This window comes from Mustela nigripes, chromosome 1 (assembly GCF_022355385.1).
Source record: "Mustela nigripes isolate SB6536 chromosome 1, MUSNIG.SB6536, whole genome shotgun sequence".
Lineage (NCBI taxonomy): Eukaryota > Metazoa > Chordata > Mammalia > Carnivora > Mustelidae > Mustela > Mustela nigripes.
The window spans coordinates 267,080,824-267,102,848 of NC_081557.1; the positions used below are offsets into that span (position 1 = coordinate 267,080,824).

The 22,025-nt window shown below is 38.1% G+C and overlaps 1 long non-coding RNA gene across 1 annotated transcript in view; it reads left to right on the forward strand.

Moving 5' to 3' along the window:
* Positions 1–15,878: 15,878 nt before the first annotated feature.
* LOC132016119 (uncharacterized) overlaps positions 15,879–22,025 on the forward strand; it is a 77,884-nt gene continuing 71,737 nt past the window's right edge. Inside the window, exons 1-2 of the long non-coding RNA XR_009403890.1 lie at positions 15,879–15,994; positions 17,472–17,550. This is a non-coding gene — a long non-coding RNA (uncharacterized LOC132016119). The remainder of the gene's footprint in view (positions 15,995–17,471; positions 17,551–22,025) is intronic.

Consider the following 22,025-nt stretch of genomic DNA (forward strand, 5'->3'; position numbering starts at 1 on the left):
AGAATGTCTTGCATAGAGTGTCATCCTGCCATTCCCCATGGGTCCTGTTCACTACCCCCTTGCATTTTGACAGTTATTATCATCCAAGCACAAAACATCATTGCTACAACACAGAGCTATCTGCATAGTAATGCATCAACATCAACTGGATTCCTGAAAATAATTGTTAAAATCCTGATTTTAATTGGAACAGGGGAGAAAAAAGTCAAGCTTCTACATTTATTTTTAAAGGATGCTAACAAAATTGATTTCTGATGAGATCACAGGAAACACAACTATGTGCACCCTCTTCGGAGGCAATGTTGCCAGCTTTATAGGAACTCAGGGGTCCTGGGATACTGCCTGTGTACTCACCTGGAGAATATGCCTGCACATCGGGCTCTCTTTAGGATTTTGTGACATGTAAATTATACACTGAGAATTTCCGGGGATGCTGATTTTCAGCAAAATGAAATGTTTTCTTTCCTAACTCTTCTGCTGTGATGCTTGCACTATAAAACTGCCCCTTCTTCAATATTTCTCAGCTCTCCTTTATTCTAACAGGTTTCTTCATTTATAGACTCAGGTCTATTGGCTTGTTTTGTTTTGTTTTCTACTCCTTAATTTTATTAGGACTGTTTTAAACAAAGAATTTTCTGTTCAGTGAATTTGAATCCTCATTCCTTCTTTTATTAAATAAATACTTATTTTGCTCAACTTTTAAAATAACTGACCAGAATTCACTTGTCTTTTTAGTCATTCACTATTGCAAATGTGGCAGGGGCTCTCCCAGGTGCTAGAGATACAAAGAAAAATGAAACATTGTCTGTGCTCCTGAAATGCTCACCATGTGGCTCTGGGTTGTCGCCTGTGGCCATTTAGTGAATCAAACAAAGATAGGATTCTACTCTAATGGTGCCAGTCATATACATCTAGCTTACCCTGAAACCTAACCACAGTCCATTTACTCATCTTTGAGTTAAACAATGCCTATGGAATATTAAGTGTTACAGACAATATAAATTGACAGGGGAAGAGTATTTCTGATTTCGAAGCATAACTTCTAGCTTAATTCAACAAACCAGAATAATGATGTATAACACTGGACCCCAAAACTCAGTGGCTTAAAATAATAACCAAATTATCATTGTTCACAGGACTACAGTTTAGCTGGGAGGTTCTCCTAGTCCGAGCTGGGCTTCCCATGTGCTGACACTTAGGTGTGGATTGGGTAGATCGGTCTGCTCATTTTGGCCAGGTCTCATTCAGTCTGGGGGTCAGTTGACTGACGGTTGGTCTGGACTATCTTCAAATCTTCCTCACATTCTCATGAAAAGGCAGAAAAAGGTATAGGAGGGCGTGAGCCTGACTGTTGAGTGTAAGCAAGAAAACTAAAATAAAAACAAAGAGAAAACAGACATTTTTAAGCCTTTGCGGTCATTCCCTTTGAAATGTGAATTTTTCTTCTCTACGGTCTTCTAAAGGGGTATCTAAAAGCCTCACAGAGCTCTGCTGCTCTTTCCTTTTCCCCCCTTTCCCCCCGAAACCCCTTCCCTGTCCTTCTCTTCCTTTCTTCACCTTCCTCTCCTTTTCTTTAACTTCTCCCTTTTTCTTTTCCCTCCCCGTGGTGTTCGATGGGATTTCAAAATATCGGTGTGATCTCATGTTTTTCAGTGTCTTGCAATACATATAGAAATAAATCCAAATCTATATCCACATACTTAGATTCTCTCCCTCTGTCCACTGTGAGGGCCGAGCAAAGAGATACCCCAGCAGCAGCAGCAGACACTGGCTTCTGGATATTCACTAACAGAAGAAAAGTTCCTTGAAGAAACGGCTGATTCTCAGGTCTAGGGCCAAGAAAGTGAAAGATGAGGCTGGGGTGTCTTGTGGGGCTGCAAAATGACAGAGACATCCCCAAAGGACTCAGAACTCCACCTGACGGAGTTCCCACTGGCCAAATCTTCAATAATTTCAGCATCAAAATAAGGAATGCTCATATGGGATTATAATGCATAGAATGAAGTTGGAATCCATGACTTTAAATAATATGAAAATAAATAAATGAATATATCAAGTTAAGAAAGAGGAAACATGTGGGTTCAAAGTACCACCCCACAAAAAATGCATTAATTTAATATGCAAGAGTATAGTAGATACAACAGTAGTCACAACTCCTCAGTAACAGGACGGATTCAGTGTGTGTCACCTGGAAAGCTGCTCTGAGAGCACAGCGTTACTTCTGTGGTATTTGTGCCAAAGACGAATAACATGACTCCAAACTTGAGAAAATAACAGAAAAAAAAATGGAGGCATATTCAACAAGGTAACTGGCCTGTATCCTCAAAACCGTCAGAGTCATGAGGGACAGGGCAGACGGAGGCACTGCTGTGATTGCTGTAACCGTCGGGATCTGCGGAAGATGAAAGACACGTGACTCGTCGATGTGGGTGTTGTTCTGGACTGGGTTGTTTGACCATGAAGTACGTTATTGGGACAAGGTGAAACTTGAATAGGGTCTGAGAATTTGAAGATTGAAATATATAATATGGATATATTATGAAGCTTGATTTATATGGTCTTGTGGTTATGTCATAAAATGTCTTTGAAGGAAATAAATGCTAAAATTGGGTTAATAGCACACCTGGTCAGCAATTTTACTTTCAAATGGTTTAGCAAAATGAAGAGTTCTATGTAGCAACTAGCTAACTCTATAATAATTATTTCAAAATTTTAAAAAATTCTCCTCTCCCACAAAACCGAATAGATCTTCAGTTAGCAGCTATGAGCCATGAGCCATTTAATCGTGCCCTGAGCCCCAAGACCAATACACATGCAATATAGCCACTGAAGAAATGGAACTGATGGCGGAAACATTCCTTATTTTTAACCTCTAGGAAATAAAATTGGAATAATTATTTCTTGACCATTTACTTTCTCCTGTCACTGAATATATATATATATATATATATATATAATTTCTAATCCTTTGCTAGCATTCCTTACCGAAGTCTAGAAACTGTATCTAGGCAAGTTAAGTTGTGCCGTCAGCCAGAGGAGCAGCTGGGATTTAAATCTGTCTGGCTTTGGGACTCAGCCTCTTCCTGCGGGGCTGTGCTGCCCCCGCTCTGTCCGGGAGTTAGAGCTTTCACATTCCATGGTCTGGTACGGGGGTTCTGAATTGTTTCCACTTCCTTTTTTTTTTTTTTTTTTAAAGATTTTATTTATTTATTTGACAGAGAGAAATCACAAGTAGATGGAGAGGCAGGCAGAGAGAGAGAGAGGGAAGCAGGCTCCCTGCTGAGCAGAGAGCCCGATGCGGGCCTCGATCCCAGGACCCTGAGATCATGACCTGAGCCGAAGGCAGCGGCTTAACCCACTGAGCCACCCAGGGGCCCTGTTTTCACTTTCTTATTTCTCACATCAGCAAGTTACAGAACTGAGTTACCAAGTGTTATAGTAATGTCTTGAGATGAGTTTCTTTCTTTTTTTTTTCCAGAAAACCCTAGAAAGGTAATCGTTAATGAATGAGATATGTTTCAATGGAGAAATGAGAGAAGAGGATAAACACATTTTGTATTTCTGGGAGAACTAGAGCAAAGGGATAAGCGGAGGGCTGGGAATGAGAAGAACTAAAAGAAGCCTTTTAGTAATCCCCACAAGGCCAGGAACGTTTTGCTTAGACGAGTGTCTAGTACATACTAGGTACTCAGTAAGTAAACATTGAATGAATGAAGGAGTAAATTGAAAACAAGGGGATTCCAAAGATAAAATTTGGCCTTCTTTATAATTTTGCCTAAAGCTACTTTGAATTCCATCCAATATGTGTTAGAGAGTACTGTGAGTGCAATTAATCTACCAGTTACGCTGGGTAACTGCTCCTTAAGCAACACTGGTTTCAGAAGGAAACATTTAAATATAAATATATATATATATTTTTTCTCCTAATGTCTCTTAATCCAAATCTTTCTGATGCTGCATAATGAATGTTAACCATGGGTGAAAGATGGGTAGTGACTGTTCAAGTGCAGTATAATTTGATTTGGCATACCCAAAATATTTTTGTCTTCTGATAAAGCCCTTACAATAAGTGTCTAAGTGTCCCAGTGTTCCTGCCAGAAGATATCAACATGACAAGTACAGCCAAACTACCCAATGCAGGTCAAGACCAACTTCCAAATGTGGAACCATTTCCAAGGTCTCTGGATGATACGGCAGCAAAACAACAAGGTGCTCTTTGGTATCCTTAGGCCCAGTTGTCGACAGCAATAGAAAATAGCACCATGCAAACCCATCCTCAGAATTCCCATCAGTCTTTATGGACGAAGCCCAGCTTGTAAGTCTGCCCAGAAACGAGTGGGAATTAATTCTTTCTAGACACCATGTGTCAACCTAATTTGTGGAGTCCTTCCCTCCTGAGTTATTGGCAGAAGAAAATGAAGTGTCAGTTGCATTGTTTGCTCACCTGAGCCACAGTTAGTCCACGTCAGTGTTCACACGAGCAACGACTGACATAGAAATAGAGATGGGACGTTAAGGTAGGTTCAGAATTTCGGAAATTTTGAGGTCCTTCATCTAAACCCTCTGCTAGTGTAATAGCACGTGCTCCTTCATGAGAGAAAATACAAATATCCTGTTTCTGAAATTCTTTTGGTGTGTCACTAGGTGTTTATCTTCTCTAGGGCAATGTAGATGAATTGCTGTGGGACCATCTTTAATGTGGTCCCTATGAAACGTTGGTCTTACATGCCATCCTGCATGTAAAGCTATGTATGTTTTCCCAGGTCTTTTACACTGTGGTCTTGGGTAAAGACAGACTACATCTAATGTGGTCTTTATCTTGGCCTCCTGGAGCTACCGTCTACCAATTTTCCTTCCCTCCTGCCCCAACTCCACCATACCTTACCTCCAATAATCACGCCCTGTTGATTCTTCTTTCTAAATATTTCTAGAATGTATCGCTCTGTCCATGCTTACTCCCACCATCTACCCTTCGGCTCCCCCTAGACTATCTCAGACTATCAACAGCCCATAACTTGCCTCCTTGACTCTAGCCTTGGCCCCATCAAGCTCATTCTCCACATAACAGCCAGAATATTTAAAAATCTGACTTAATATTCTCAAATTGTTCACTCTCAATCTCTCTACAAAGAAGAGAGCTTGCCTGTCTTGTTCAGTGCTGTTCCCTCAGCGCCCAGAGCACTGCCTGACTCAAGGGGAGCATGCAACAACTATTTGTTGAGCAAAAAAATATGGGGTTCAGAACCAGAGGCCTTGACAGACATCCCTGGGCTCTTTGTTACCCTGCACACACCAGCCCTCCACCGGAGACTGATCAGTTTCCGACCTAGAGAACAGAGACTACCATTTATAGCCTCGTGTGCCGGGCCATCCTGACCTGGCTGCTGCCTACAATCCCACCGTCAACTCCGGCTACACATTTGAATTCTGTGCATTCGAGTAATTTTGAAATATTTAGAGCACTGACACACTGCCCCGATCTCATGCCCTGTCCATCTGAAATATTATTTTACCTCCTTTTTGCCCTTTACCAGAAATTCTCCCCTGATCGCTACCTCCTCCCCTGCAGCCACACAAACACATACTTCTCAGACAAGAGAAGATACTCAGAATAATCCGTGCATTTAGCTGCCGTTGTCTTTCGTATCTTACTCTGTAACCATCTGTTCAGGCATCATCCTCCACCCTCCCTAGAGTGTCATCTTTGGGGATTAGAGACCATGACTTATTCACCTTTGTGTCCTTAATACAAAGCCTGGGGCCTGCTACACTCAGAATCAGCTTCTTGAATGAATAAATGATGCTCAAATTAGGGAAAATATAGTAGAAGTAAAGGCTGTGCTGTGTTTATATTTCTATTGTGTTGTGGCTTTAAAATTAAGATATTCTCCTGATTAAACCTTTTGTTCTAGTGAGCAATAACAAAAAGTACATTAAAATTTCAGCAGTCACATCACATTTCAGCATTATATTTTTGCTTTTCTCAGAACAAACCCTGTCTCCTCTAACACTTTCTTCGCCGGCATCTGTAATCAAGACATTAGCTTTCGCCCATACCAATCAAACAGCACAAATCATAATACAAATGTAAGGAGATGATTACTTAAATTTGTGAATTCACGTTTCTTTGCTAGGACTATTTGATGTTGTTCTATCTTTAGTGAGCAGAGTTCACGCAAGCTCTGTCTGACCAAGTCGTTAACACCACATTTGGGATGGAATGAGAAGACTTCTGTGTGGGGCTGCTTTTATGTGGCTGTGAAGTCTGTCCTTTAATTAGCATTCCTATCTGTTTGCAAAGCATGCTGTTTAATTCAATTTCTATTTAAAAAAAAAAAAAAAGAAAAGAAAAGAAGAGAAAACACAGGAGTATTTCTTGCACCAAGAGTGACAGAGGAGCATGTTTGAATTTTTAAATCAAAAGTGTGTGAACCACTTAGGCTTGAATATCTATCATCTCTGCAGAAGTTCAACTGGGCCTAAGACTGAAGGGCAGTGGGGCTTGGGAGACATGCACTGAGGCTAAAGCTGAAAACCTAGCTGAATGCACAGTGTCTCTCTGAGAAGCGTGGTTGCTGTTTTAGTTAGAGGTAATTGATGGTCTATAGGGACTGGCTTTGTCACTTCTACTCTTTTGAACTAAGCCTGATGAGTCTCTTGTTATCCGTAGGGATGCTACCTCTACCCCCAGAGCACTTTTTAATTCACTATCTCCTTTGGACAAGTGATTGAGTTCCCTTATAATATCTTTAATGGATACTGCATTGCTAAACCAAGGAAGCTTGGGATGGAAGAGACAGGTATTAATTTTTAATGGGGTCACCCTCTATCAGGTGAAACTTTCTGCTTATGGGTCAAATGCACGTGTCACACTGAATCCATGTTTCCCTAGGATGAGCAGGGAGCAGAGCTTGTTTGTGCTGTAGTTCCTGGGCCACCTGTCTTTGAGAGTACGCAGTGCTAACGGGCTTGTGAGTCGCCCTTGTAGACAACCGGTGGCACGGAGCCGTAAGATTCAAGGAGTAAGCTGGATATTTTTTCCCAGTGTATGCATGAGGATTTTGTCTTTTTGGTATTTCAGACACTGATAATTCCAGCAAGTTAAGCTTCTATTTGTCTACTGTAGGGCAGGGCTTCATCAGATGTTAGACTTCTCCAAGTCCTGCTCAACAGGATTAAGCTAATTCCTGTGACCAAGAATCCTTGACCTGTGGAATTTGTGTCTTAGGAATCATCCATCCTCAAAATCTTTACCTTAAGTACTTTAAAAATTATTCCTTGTAGGGAGACCTGGGGCGCTCAGTGGGTTGAGCCCCTGCCTTCAGCTCAGGTCATGATCTCGGGGTCCTGGGATCGAGCCCAGCATTGGGCTCTGTGCTCGTCAGGGAGCCTGCTTCCTCCTCTCTCTCTGCCTGCCTTTCTTCCTACTTGTGTTCTCTGTCTGTCAAATAGATAAATAAAATCTTTAAAAATATATTACTAGTAAATTTGTTAAAAAGACAATGCTGCTGTTCCACACTTGATACTGGGTGGAAGCATTAGGAATCAAAACTACAGGAAGGCTTAGTTTTTAGTTTTTGAAAACATGCAAGTAGCTCATATTGTACATTCATACATTCTTTTTTTTTATTGTTCTATTTTTAAAATAAAAGGAATTACTAAATTATGTATGTTTCCATGACTGTAAGTTTTGATTATGGTTCTGCTACTAACCAGATGGATGAAGTGTGGGTATGATTTAATTAACAAATAAAATAATGGGATGAGAAGGTGGATTTCTCACACCCATTTTGATTTTACGAGTTTATGATCTTGTGTTCTTCGGGAGGCCAGAAGATATATGTTACCTATAAACTAACCTTATGTGATTTCTACAAAGTCTCTGTCTAGTATTTAACTTCTTAATTTCTGTGAAATTTGAACTGCTCTATGTGGTTCCTTAATAGTTTTTCTCATGAATAACAAAATAGTAGCTGACAAGGTCTTAGGAACGAACCACGTTGTCAATATTGTTGAAAGGCTTATTATAACATACCCTCCTTAAGATCTCAGGATGTCGCCCACACTTGGTAATCAGTGAATGAATGCAGCAAGGAATATGGCTCTAGAAATCTATTCAACTCAAGACATACACCAGCCACTCCCTTTTTGAGCAATGAGGGATTAGTTTTCCCTTAAAAAAAAAAAAAAAATACTTTCTTAAAAAGAAGAAAGGAAGAAAGAGAGAAAGGAGAAAAGATTGCTTGTAAGTCTAAAAATATGGAGAGAATACCCCCTAAAACAGTAAGTGTATTCAACTCAGGCTGGACAATAAAATGTATCTAGTAGCTACCATGTTCCAGGCTTTTGTCTAATTAGTGGGGGTATCGAAATATATTAGACAGCCTGCTGTAAAAATCTTATAGTTTAGTTCATGTGTCAAGTTACCTATACTGAGAGTTGTATTGTTTTTTATGATGTTATGTTCATCACCATGCAGTGCATCATTAATTTTTGATGTAGTGCTCCATGACTCACTGTTCGTGTAAGCTCCCAGGGCTCCGTGCAATCCGTGCTCTCCGTAGTACCTGTCACCGGGCTAAGCCACCTCCCTATCTCCCGCCCTTCTAAAATCCTCCGTTTGTTTCCCAGAACCCATAGTCTCTGTAATGAGAGTTTTAATGCAATGTGGTAGATTCAGGGTGAACTCTGCCATGCAGACAGAGAGAAGGGGCCTTTTGGGAAAATCCTTGGAAGGAGACTGGGCAGAGGAATCAAGGAAAGATTCCAGGGAAGATAACTTCAAACCCATATTTGAACAATATGCAGGGATTTTTTTTTTTTAAGTTGGAAATATGTCTCAGTGTATGTGGCCATGTTTACATGTAGGTATGCGTGCGTATGGCGTGCGTATGGGTGTGGATGTGGGGGGAGTGGACACGAAGGGGAGGCCAATAGTTGGGTCAAAGAAGGAGCATATAAAGAAAGGTTATATTTTTATTAAATAGAGCAATTAAACAGATGGTTGTTATATAGAAAAATATTAGATTGGTTGACTAGTTTTTTTTCCCAATCTGTTGATTTGCAGCCATATAGACCCTATCACAACTGATACTTAACTCCACAAAGCAAATGTAATGCTAATTTATGAGGAAGACCAAAGGACACATGACTCTGCTAATCACAGTGCTAGTATGAAGCTTTTTACTTTATGTACAAAAATAACTTATTACTGAAACAACTATTTCAACAAAATCAGAGAGATATTTGGAAAGTGAAGGCAAAAAAAAAAAAAAAAAAAAAGAAAGAAATTCACTACCATACCACTGTGATTATTGTCTTTAATTTTAGGGTTTCTTCCATTTCTTCTAATTTTTTTTCTTCTTTTAACTTTTTTTTTAGTATATGTAAAATAAAGCTCACTATTTTTTTTAACCTATCTTTTTAAATGTATAGATCTGAGTTTTGATGAACGCTTAGGGTTACATAATCATCATCATAATCAAGACACAGAATGGTTCTGTTACCCTAAAAAAATTCCCTCATGCTGTCTTTTTGGAGTTAAACATTTCTCTCCCTCTTACCAGTTACAACTACTGATCTATCCTCTGTCCCTATAGTTTTCCGTTTCCCAGAACATCATATAAACAGAATCATACAGGTTATAGCATTTGTGCCCAGCTCCTTTCAGTTACTGCAATGCATTTGAGATTAATGCAGCTGCATTAATCATTCATTTTTTTTCATGTATTGCTGAAGATTTTACTGCATGGTTATACCATGGTTTACCATTCACCAATGTAAGTACATTTGCATTGTTTCCAGTGTTTAGAGATTATAAATAAAGTTGCTATAAACATGCATGTACAGATTTTTGTGTGAAAATAAGTTTTCATTTCTAGAAGTGGGACTGTTGGGCCATGTGGTAAGTGTATGTTTAACTTTATAAGAAACGAAGAAACTGTTTTTAAAGAGACTAACATTTTGCATCTCTACTAGAAATGTATGAGAGTCCTAATTACTTTGAATCCTCATCAGTACTTGATGTTGTGTACATTTTAGCTTCTCTAATGTATGTGTTGTAGTATTTCATAGTGTTTTAATTTGCACTTCCTTAATGACTAATGCTGTTGAGCGTTCTTCTTATGCTATTTGCCATCCAGATATCTTCCTTAGTCAACTCTTTTTGCCTATTTTAAATTACGTTTGTTTTCTTACAGCTAAGTTTTAAGAGACCTTTTCATATTCTTGATAAAGTACTTTATATGGTATTTAATTTACAAATAATTCTTTCCTGTCTTTTCATTTCTTTGAGAAAGTCTTTTGCAAAGATTTTAATTTTGATGAAATTCTATCTTTTGTTAAAGATTGATTGATTTTAAAGACAAAGCATGAGTGGGGTGGAGTGGGGAGAATGGGGGAGGTGTAGGGGGAAGGAGAGGGACAAGCGGACTCTGTGTTGAGTGTGGAGCCAGATGGGGGTTTAGTCCCATGCCAAAGATCATAACCTGAGCTGACCCCCAGGGTCTCATGCTGAATTTACTGAGCCACCCAGCACCCCTATATTTTTTTCTTATATAGATGATGATTTTGGTGTTATTTTTTCTATTTAAAATGCCTTTTTAAGGGGCACCTAGGTGACTCAGTTGGTTAAGGAACTGACACTTGATTTCAGCTCAGGTCATGATCTCAGGGTTGTAAGATTGAGCCCCATGTCAAGCCCTGACTTGGGCTCTGTGCTGGGCATGGAGTCTGCTTCAGGTTCTCTCACTCCCTCACCCTCAGCCCCCTCTCCCCAGCTAATGCTCTCTCTCTCTATCTAAAAAAAAAATTTTTTAAATTCTTTTTAAATATTTGTAATCTTAGAATTCACGCAATTTTTTATTGTCTATTTTCATCCATTGTTATATCAAGAACACCTTTTGGTGTTATTATATTCATTCATTCTTGGAAATAACACATTTCCTGTAGAATATAATAATGTATCCATTTGTTCAGCATAAGTTCATTGAATACTTATGATGTTCAGAGCATTATAGTAGCAAGAAAAAAATAACATTCCTTTCTTTTACTCTTACATTCTAATGTAACATTCTCCAAAATTACTTGATTTCTTAAAAATGCAGATTGTCTAGTTCTTTCCCTGAAAATTAATGTAATAAGTGTGAGATACAGCCCAATAAATCTTTTATAATTGCCTATAAGTCAAATTTTAAAAACCTCAATCACATAGATATTTATATTATGTAATGTTTCATAATCATTTTAACCTTATTGAATATTTAGATTGAATTTTGTTTTTCTACAATATAAATTATGTTAACAGTGTACTTTCATTATTTTTAACAAAGTCTACCAACACAGGTAACAATAAAGATGAACAATGATAGACTAAGAGAGATCCACATACATATGAACCCAGTGAAAACAAAGTACATTCTGTTCATATAAACTCTTCAGCAGCTGATGACAGAAATGTCCAGATTTCTTGAAAAGTGAGCAATAAATATCGTATTATCTTTGTGTATACCTAACTTGAGTCCACATTTGTAGGTATAAAACACAGTTGATCCTTGAAAATATGGGGGTTGGGAGACTGACTCTCCAGTCAAAAATCCACATTTTTGGTCCCCCAAAAAACTTTACTAAAATCTTACTGTTGACCAGAAGCCTTCTCAAAAATATACACAATCAGTGAACACAAATTTGTTATGCTATATGTATTATATACTGTATTCTTACAAGAAATTAAGCTAGTGGAAAGAAAATGTTATTAAGAAAATCACAAGAAAGAGACACTACATTTATAATTCTGTATTATATTAATAAAAAAAGATATCCATGCATGGCCAGACCAGTGCCATTCAAACTAATGTTGTCCGAGGGTCAATTGTAACTGTTCTTCTCATGACTAACTCAGATGAAGGGTATAAAGGAAATTCACATTATTTTCTTGACAATGTCTTAATGCAATTTCAAAAAGCTGGAGCTGTGTGGGAAGAGGAATAAAACTCTTAAGGGTCTATGCAATAGAAAAATATGAAAGAACTTCCTAACCAAGCAACAGATGTTCTCTTCAATAAAACTTATGATCCAGCTGCCCTGTATTTAGTTCGCTGAGCTTGTAACTGACTCTACTCTCAGTGTCCAGGAGGGAGAGTTGAATACCCAGGAAAGTTGGCAAAAAGCACACGATTGTTATGATTGCATCCAAATATGAGGAGTTGAAATGACACATTAATAGAAACCCATTTCCTTCATTGACCTTAATACTGCCTCTGGCTTTGTCAAGATAGTACATGTAGGACCTGGTTATCTGCTTCCTGAAACTTGAAATTCCTTAATTGACTTTAAAGAATATACCTATGGGGAAAAAGGAAAAAATGATTTGAATAGGGATCCTTGGACTGTTACTTCATACAAATATGTATAGTGAAACTTTCTAGAAAGAGATGAACAATTTCCAGAACCTTAAGATTAGCAGAATACAGTATTCAAATAATCCTGGGTGAGGATAGCACAAGTATCTTCTTCTATTCACTATGAACTTTGAAAAGATGTTCAAGTGAGGACTAGTAGGTTTACATAAAGAAAAAGGTTTATTATGAAAAATATATATTTGAGACCTGTTTTTTATATCTTGATTACTGCATCTTACATGGTGTTATATTTTAAATAATAATTCTCACCAAGTTCTAAAAATATCTCTTAAATGCAACACTTCAGTAAGTGCAAACATATTCCCAGGACTCCACCTGAGAATTTCAACACTTGTACCCATTTTTCAGGATTAAAGACTCAACCCATTCATCTAACAAATTCCTACTACTTTTTATTGGAAATTTATTTATTTATTTTTATTAACATATAATGTATTATTTGCTTCAGGGGAACAGGTCTGTGAATCATCAGTCTGACACCATTCACAGCACTCCCCATCGCACATACCCTCCCCAGTGTCCATAACCCAGCACCCTACCCCTCCCCGCCCACTTCCCAGCACCCCTCGGTTTGTTTCCTAAGATTAAGCTCCATATCACCCGGCATCAGGGAAATACAAATCAAAACCACAATGAGATTTCATCTCACACCAGTCAGAATGGCTAAAATCAACAAGTCGGGAAATGACAGATGCTGGCGAGGATGCGGAGAAAGGGGAACCCTCCTATACTTTTGGTGGGAATGCAAGCTGGTGCAGCCACTCTGGAAAACAGCATGGAGGTTCCTCAAAATGTTGAAAATAGAACTGCCCTATGACCCAGCAATTGCACTACTGGGTATTTACCCTAAAGATACAAACGTAGTGATCCAAAGGGGCACGTGCACCCGAATGTTTATAGCAGCAATGTCCACAATAGCCAAACTATGGAAAGAACCTAGATGTCCATCAACCGATGAATGGATCAAGAAGATGTGGTATATATACACAATGGAATACTATGCAGCCATCAAAAGAAATGAAATCTTGCCATTTGCGACAACATGGATGGAACTAGAGCGTATCATGCTTAGTGAAATAAGTCAAACAGAGAAAGACAACTATCATATGATCTCCCTGATATGAGGAAGTGGTGATACAACAGGGGGGCTTAAGTGGGTAGGAGAAGAATCAATGAAACAAGATGGGATTAGGAGGGAGACAAACCATAAGTGATTCTTAATTTCACAAAACAAACTGAGGGTTGCTGGGGGGAGGGGGTTTGGGAGAAGGGGGTGGGATTATGGACATTGGGGAGGGTATGTGCTTTGGTGAGTGCTGTGAAGTGTGTAAACCTGGTGATTCACAGACCTGTACCCCTGGGGATAAAAATATATGTTTATAAAAATAAAAAATTAAAACAAAACAAAAAAAAAAGAGTCTCTTACCCCAAGATGCCCTTCAACGGACGAATGGATAAGGAAGATGTGGTCCATATACACTATGGAGTATGATGCCTCCATCAGAAAGGACGAATACCCAACTTTTGTAGCAACATGGACGGGACTGGAAGAGATTATGCTGAGTGAAATCAGTCAAGCAGAGAGAGTTAGTTATCATATGGTTTCACTTATTTGTGGAGCATAACAAATAGCATGGAGGACATGGGGAGTTAGAGAGGAGAAGGGAGTTGGGGTAAATTGGAAGGGGAGGTGAACCATGAGAGATTGTGGACTCTGAAAAACAATCTGAGGGTTTGCAAGGGGCGGGCGGGGGGTTGGGAGGTTGGGGGAACCAGGTGGTGGGTATTATAAAGGGCACGGATTGCATGGAGGACCGGTTGTGGTGAGAAAATAATGAATACTTTTATGCTGAAATTAAATTTAAAAATTTTTTTAAAATAGGCAAACTAAAAAAAAAAAAAAAAAAGAGTCTCTTACGGTTTGTCTCCCTCCCCGATCTTATCTTCTTGTTTCATTTTTTTCCCTCCCTCCACCCCACAACCCCGTAACCACCTCTCAAATTCCTCATATCAGAGAGATTATATGATAATTATTTCTCTGATTGACTTACTTTGTTTAGCATAATACAAAGTCTTATTATATCTTAAAAATATAAAAGTTACTCACTCACCTGAGGGAAGAGGAGAAAGGAATTAACCTTTATTATATTCTGGATACAAGCAATTTTTCATAGTTCCTCTCGTTTGACCCTTACAATAATTTTTCACAGATGGCATAAACATTTTAAGGATGATGGAGACCAAGGCAGAGAAACCAAAGTAAACCTTTTAACCTTGACACTTTGTACCTCCCAATAGTGGAAAAATGATTCTTTTTCTATGGAGTGCGATCAGATGATCTTGTGAATATGTTATTAATTGATGTCAGGAATAAAACTCTAAGAACATGTCACATAATTGCAGTACTCCTTGTCGACCTTTGGAAGACAGTAAAATAATGCACACGTTACCTAATATGTTTATAAGATGAATGTGTCCAAATGGTTGGGTAACACTTTTAGAAAAAGAAAAAAAAAATCTCCTTATTGAAGCATCTGTCCAAAAATTAATCAATTAATTAATCAATTAATTTCTCTCTCTCTTTCAACATTTATCAAGCAAATATTATGAAACTAGACCTTTAATCCACATTGTCATTTTTTAAAATGCAATCAGAGTTTTGCGATTCCTGATTTAAAAATGGAGAGACTAAGGCTCAGAGAGGTGAAGGGACTCAGGTCTTCCGTGGGCACAGCCAGGATTCAAACCGATCGCCTGAATCAAAGCCCTTCACTCTGCCTTTGTCCAATTTCTTATCTAGATGCTTAGCAGATTGCCACATCTACAACATATGCTATACTTTCCCTCTTAAATTTTTACATTTCATCTTACATGGGCTTCCCAACAACTCCACCTGAAGCTTACTTTTCCTCTCTTATGCTTGGCTTATCATTTCTCCTCTCCAGGTTGGTATCTGATAAAATCTCCCAGTTTTGCTTTAATTGGCATTGGCAACATGTGGTCTCTGATAAAAAGCATATTTTCTTTCGAGATTGCAATCATCAGTTGGGCTCATTTTTCTTGGCCCCACCATCAAGCTGAACTTATTTGGAAAAAGAAACAGCAGCTTGTGGGTTACTAAATGCCAGAGAGCTGAACTTAAAAAAAGAGAGAGAAAAAGTCACACAGGAAAACAACTTAAAAATACATTCAGAGAGCCTCGTGTGTGTGCATGTGTGTGCGCGTGTGTGTGCGTGCGTGTGTGTAAGCACAGACTTACATCAATCATTCTGTTCACATATAATATATATGCAGAATTAGTCTGTGTATGCAAAACTCTTAAAGGGCATGATTTTTACCCATAGCCTATTTATTCCAAACATAGCTAAATGAGGAGGCCAAATATAGAAAGTGATGCTCCAGGGGCCCTACGGCCTATATAGAATTTAAACTCCAATGATTTGCAAAATCACTGCTAAGACAGCTTGCTCATACTGTCAGCGCGCCAGCACCAGAAGCTCGTGGTGTATTTCTGTCTTGGCAGATGCACATTCTGTTCTAAAGGTCTGTTCATCTGATGCCTTCCTTGTTTTCAGGTAATGCTCAGCGCTTTCTTGCGGGGGGGAGGAGTGCCGTGGAGCCCGTGTCCCTTCTCCCTGTCCTGTAGCAGAGACAAGTCTACACGGACTCTGAGGGTGCGACCCGTGCCCCGGTCTACCACCATCACACGTTTATTCCCGCACCACCACACTGTGGGTCACGGCGCTCTGCTTTCTTCCCTTTCCTGTGATTCTATTTTATTTTCAGTCTTTGTCAAGGCAGAGGGAAACACATCAGTGTCAGGTGATATTGACAATGATTACATTTCTTTAAAAGTCACCTTAGGTTTGAGGAGTGAAGTGTGTGTGTGCGTGCGTGTGTGCGTGCGTGTGTGGTTTTCTTTTTTCTTTTTTTTTTTTAGATTAAAACATGGTTTCCCAAACTGATTAGCATAGTTTTTAAGCCACTCTGAAGTGTTTGTTAGGCTTCCATGCTGGTCTCCATATGCCTCTTTTCAATTACATGTGCCGCCACCAGTATGGCTAAATGAAACGCTTCTTTAAAAACAGAAAGCAAACTGTTAGGCTTTGTGCAGTGTAACTAGTTAGAGTGTGACATCTCAAACTGCCCTGATTTCATCACCAAACTGCTAAATGTTCTGATTGCAGAAATAGCCATGAAAATGTATCTTGAAATGAGATAACTCTATGGGAATTAAAGAAGAGGAGAACTGGAAAGGATTAAAATGCTACAAAATGGAGTTTAAGTCACAGTCGTCCTGGAGGCTCTCTGTGGGGAGGATTTTTATCATTGTGTGGTTGAAAAATAATAGTAATCAGCCGTAATAAGAATAAATCTTATTAAATAAAGTTCATCGACCTACTTCTTAAAGGTTAGGCGTGATTCTAAAATCTTCACATTATGTCAGTTTATTAATCATCCAGTTCGTCATCACAGCAACTCTGTAAGGAAAGTATTGGAATTTTACATATGAAGAAACTGATAGATTCAGCAATTTTCCTGAAGGCCAGAAGCTAGGACATGGTGCAGCTAAGAGCAAGCCTAGGTAGTGTGGCTCCAGAATTTGTGTCTTATTTTAAGGTCACTTGGAGAAACAAATGCAAGCATTTTAATAGGAAACCCTTTGTTCTCTAAGCTTGTGCCGCTCTTCAGTGGGTTGTATTACTAGATTGTAAATTCTCTTGTATCACCCACCAGAGTGCCTGTCATATATCCAGTTCTCAGGAAATGTTTGTGGAATAAATGAATAAATGAATGAATGATGTCCTACTTTCTGGGAAGTGCCATAAGTAAACCAATTAGAGTGCAAAACAAGACATCAGTTGGGCAAAACAAACAAACAAACAAAAAACAACTTGTGAAGCATCTATTCAGCTTCTCATTTACTCTTTTCTTTTCCCAGCTTTATTGAGATATAATTGACATAGAACATCATGTAAGTCGAAGGTGTACAATGTGATGATTTGATGCAGATATCTACTGCAAAGTGTTAACACCATAAATTTACTTCAGGATGTGAAGGCGATCTGGCTGTGACGTCGGTTTTCCCCCCCAACCGGATCACTGGGCTTGATTGTGCTGATCGGGCTAGGTAAGCAGGTGTCTGTCCCCTTCTTCCCTTACTGCTTCACGTTTGTCCCTCCCAGAGCTGCAAGAGGACAAAAAAACAGTAAAGTTACTTAACACTTCCTTCACCTCTCATTGTTACCATTCTGTTGTTACGGTTGTCATCATTGCTGTTGTTGTAAAGGTGAGAATGTTAACGTTCTACCTCGAAGCCATGTTCAAGTACAAATACAGCATCATTAGCAACAGGCACCATGTTGTACGTTAGACTGTGGAACTTATTCATCTTACAACTTAGAGTTTGTATCCTTTGGCCAACATCTCCCCATTTCTCCTACCCTCCAGCCCCTGGAAACTACAATTCTACTCTGTTTCTATGAGATCAATATTTTTAGACCCTATACATAAGTGGAGTACGTACAGTATTTGTCTTACACTATCTGACTTACTTCACTTAGCATAAAACCATCAAGGTCCATCCGTGTTGTTGCAAATGGCAGAATTTCCTTCTTTCTCACCATTGAATAATATTCCATTATACATACATATACACCATAGTTTCTTTATCATTCATTCATCAACAGATACTTTGTATGTGTTCTTTGTAAAAGAGTCTACTCAAGTCCCTGCCATTTTTAAATTGAATTATTTGTACTTTTGGTATTGAGTTTTGTGGTTTCCTTATATATTTTTAACTTTTCATCAGGGATTTTAACTCTTTATCAGACATACGGTTTGCAGTTATTTTATCCCATTCCATAAGTTGTCTTTCACTTTATTGATACTTTCTTCTGCTGTGTAGAACATTTTTTTTTTTTTTGATGTGTTTAGTGTTGCTCTTGTTGCTTGCCCTTTTGGTGTCATATCCAAAAGATATATTGCCAAGTCTGATGTTAAGGATGCCAATGTTTTCTTCTCAGAATTTGCTGTTCAGGTCTTATGTTTAAGTCTTTAATCCATTTTGAGTTAATTTTTGTGCTTGGTGTAAGATAGAGTTCCAATATTATTTTTTTGCATATGAATATCCAGTTTTTCCAGCAGCATTTATAGAAGATTATCCTTTCTCCATTGAGTATTCTTATTTTTTTAAAGATTTTATTTTTATTTATTTGAGAGAGAGACAGTGAGAGAGAGCATGAGCGAAGAGAAGGTCAGAGAGAGAAGCAGACCCCCATGGAGCTGGGAGCCCGATGCGGAACTCGATCCCAGGACTCCGGGATCATGACCTGAGCCGAAGGCAGTCTTCCAACCAACTGAGCCAGCCAGGCATCCCTCCATTGAGTATTCTTAAAGAATACTTGTCGACTATTAGTTGATCATATATGTATAAATTTAGTTCTGGGATCTCAATTTTGTTCCATTGCTCTATGTGTCAGTTTTTGTGCCAGTGCCATACTGTTTGATTACTATAGCTTTGCAATATAGTTTGAAATCAGGAAATGTGATACCACCAGCTTTGTTCTTTCTCAAGAGTACTTTGACTACTTAGGGTCTTTTGTGGTTTCAAATAAATTTTTGAATCTTTTTTTTCTATTTCTGTGAAAAATTCCATTGGAATTTCCATAGGGATTACATTAAAATCTATGAATGGCTTGGGTATTTTTTACCTTGGGTATTTTTTAAAGTATTAACTTTCTGATCCATGAACATGGGATATCTCTCCATTTATTTTTGTCTTTTTCAATTTCTTTCATCAGTGTCTTATAATTTCTGACACAAAGATCTTTTACTTTCTTAAATTTATTTCTAAGTATTTTATTGCTTTTGATGCTATTGTAAATGAGATTGCTTTCTTTTTTTAATTTTATTTAATTTATTTCAGTGTTTCAAAATTCATTGTTTATGCACCACACCCAGTGTTCCATGCAATATGATGGGATTGCTTTCTTATTTCTTTTTCATGGTTCATTGTTAGTGAACAAAGTGGAACATATATATTTTTTTAAGATTTTATTCATTTAACAGAGAGAGGAGGAAGCAGGTTCCCTGCTGAGCAGAGAGCCCAATGTGGGCCTCAATCCCAGGACCCTGAGACCATGACCTGAGCCGAAGGCAGAGGCTTAACCCACTGAGCCACCCAGGTGCCCTGGAACAGATTTTTCAATATAAAATATAACTTGCTAATTGGGTTAAGAGGCATTGCAGCATGATAGGAAATGGTTATACACTAGTGTGAGAGCCAAAACAAATTCTATTCTTAGTTCCAAAGAAGCAAGATACCCACTTGATCTTATTTGGTCACTCCAAGTTGGACTTCAGTTTTCTCTTTGTCAAATAAGTGTATTTAATTAGAGAGAAATTCTTTCTAACTCTGATATCCCATAATATTTCCAAGCAATCAAGATTAGAACTTAACATTGGTTTTGTTTCTGTTTGCGTTTCTTTGAGATAAGTAGTCATTGAATATCCATAGAATGGATCTAATTTATCTATTTTTTTCTTTTTAAAAAACTTATTTATTTTTTATTAACATATAATGTATTATTTGTTTCAGGGGTACAGGTCTGTGATTCATCAAGTCTTTCACAATTCACAGCACTCACCATAGCACATACCCTCCCCAGTGTCCACCACCCAACCACCCCATGCCCCCACCTCCTTCCCTTCCAGCAACCCTCGCTTTGTTTCCTGAGATTAAGAGTCTCTAATTTATCTATTTATGAGCATGGAAAATGTTACTTTCACCAATACTATGAAATGTCCATGAAATCTGAGAGAAGGAATGATATTTTACTTTTTGTAAATAAAGTGAGGTAAGTTGTTTAGAGAACAGTGTAATTTGTTGAGTTCAACAACGTTTAGTACATTCTAGAAGATCTACAGAACAAGGTATGTAGAAGTTAATAATTTTCTATGATACAATGGATTGCTTTGGAATCACTGGCCAATTCATTGGTCCTTCTTTTATACAATGGTTCTGTTCCTGAAGGTACTAGGTATATTTAAATAATTATAAAATTAGTAATATTTTAAACATACTAGAGACATTAATTATTTAATGGAAATAAAATAGAGAGAGAAGAATCCTTTGATAAATGAATTCTCAAAATTTTAAGGGTTTATTTGAGTAAATTTCTACTTATCAAATAAAGTTGGGATCCAGAAGTGCAAAATCTACAGGTTTTATATCTACAGAAAACACAGGAACAGCCCAGAGATGGTTTTGCTCATTTCTGGAACAGGATTTTGAGTTACAGGTATATACCTGGTCACAGGAAATCCAGACACATGGAGAGCCAGATTTATACATATGATAAATTATTTTAAGGGTTCTCTGAACACCAACGCCATCATCCATCAATGTGAAGCTGCTTCTACAAATGTGCATGCATTTCCTGAAAGGATTTATAATCCAGCCAATACGGTACATTTTGAATGTGTTACAGAAAGGACAGATTTACAGGAGACAATCTGCCTTCATGATGATTGCATATTGTGGCATTTCTAGTCCATATGGATCAGTAAGACTTGGATAGCAGGCATTTGACCTTCAAAATCATGCAAATGTGAAACCAGACTTCTACTCTTACAGCTGGGAACGTCAGTGGGGCTTCTTTAGCTTATTCTAGAGGCATTGATTAAAACAGAATTTGACTTCTAAAAATTATTGAATTTTATTTTGATGCTTACTTCCCCCCTCCCTGGAGAATGATTTGGTCTTTTGCTCCCCTCATCCACATTCCCTCTGGCTAACCTTTGCTCATCAGCACCCAGAACTCAAATACTGATCATTTAAGAGAGAACTTGCTAACTCAGAGCCACAGGCTAACTGTAAACATGACTTCAAACCTTTTTGTTCATGCCATAGTTAATCTCAAGTAATAACTTCTGAAAACCTTTGAAAAGGTCTGAGAGTAGCTTTCTGTCAGAGGCCTTAGGAAACTGTACATTTTCTCACTGTGAAACCTTGATCATGCCAGATATAATCAGACTGTTTATCTGGCAATGTTAATTTTCTGGGTTTACAGTATAACAATTCTCCAAGATTATTGGAACAGAATCACAAGAAGTTATATTTGTTAATCGGCCAAATTTTTTTTGCATTTAAACATTCAGTGCAAAATGGTATCACATTTTCTAGAGTGCAGACGAGACTGTACTTGAATAAATGCATTTTGCCAAAGCAAAAGTAATATTAAAAAAATCTCAAAATTGAGAGAACAGTTTCAACAGTTTTCCTCTTTGTGATTTAAAGCTTTGAGAACCTTGCAGGAGAGGCGAACTAGAAGAAGCTATAGGCATCTTTATGACCACATTCTGCCAGGCTAAAGATAACATGAAAAACTATGATACAAGGGAAAAAAATAGATCTGAACAAGATCTCTGCCTCTAATGAGGCAAAATAGGATTTTCCTTCCTCTCCTAGCACCACCAACCACCTCAGTCACTCCAAACTCTTCCATAAAGGGATGTTTTTATGTTTTGGGTCTGGACAGCCTTTGGGCTTCTGGCTATAAGCCTTAAAGAATTCATATGTTTGGTATTTTATGTATTCCTATT